The sequence below is a fragment of the Oryzias melastigma genome, linkage group LG4 (genome assembly GCF_002922805.2).
Source record: "Oryzias melastigma strain HK-1 linkage group LG4, ASM292280v2, whole genome shotgun sequence".
NCBI classification, from domain to species: Eukaryota; Metazoa; Chordata; class Actinopteri; order Beloniformes; family Adrianichthyidae; genus Oryzias; species Oryzias melastigma.
Window position 1 is genome coordinate 18612892 of NC_050515.1, and position 361 is coordinate 18613252.

The following is a 361-nucleotide window of genomic DNA, read 5'->3' on the forward strand; positions in this document are numbered from 1 at the left end:
AAAAAAAAAAAAAAAAGTAGACAAAAGTTATTTTAAAATGCCATTGTTAGTATTTATTGTTGTTGCTTTAAAATATGGCCAATGTTATTCCCACTTATTTTTGTGCGACCATCATAGAAACTGATGAAAATTCATGTTGGCCACACGTAATGAGTGCAGCCAAGATCACATTGCTGCATTGTCTGCATGCATTTTAAGTGTGTCCAAGGCTGGACTTTTTTGTTGGCCGCACTTATTTAAAATTAAAGTTAAAGTCCCATTAATTGTCACGCTCCTAAATGTGTGAAATGTGTTCTCCATGTTGGACCCATCCCCTTGTAGCAGTCCACCCTTGGAAAACAACTGTGATAACCCGTGCTGA

At 36.8% G+C, this 361-nt stretch overlaps 2 protein-coding genes across 6 annotated transcripts in view; both read right to left on the reverse strand.

The window, feature by feature from the left end:
- Positions 1-361, reverse strand: part of LOC118598679 (complement factor H-like) — a gene marked incomplete in the record, with an annotated part of 60185 nt that overhangs the window by 51973 nt on the left and 7851 nt on the right.
- LOC112150175 (complement factor H) overlaps positions 1-361 on the reverse strand; it is a 66268-nt gene that overhangs the window by 36159 nt on the left and 29748 nt on the right. The window lies entirely within an intron of this gene.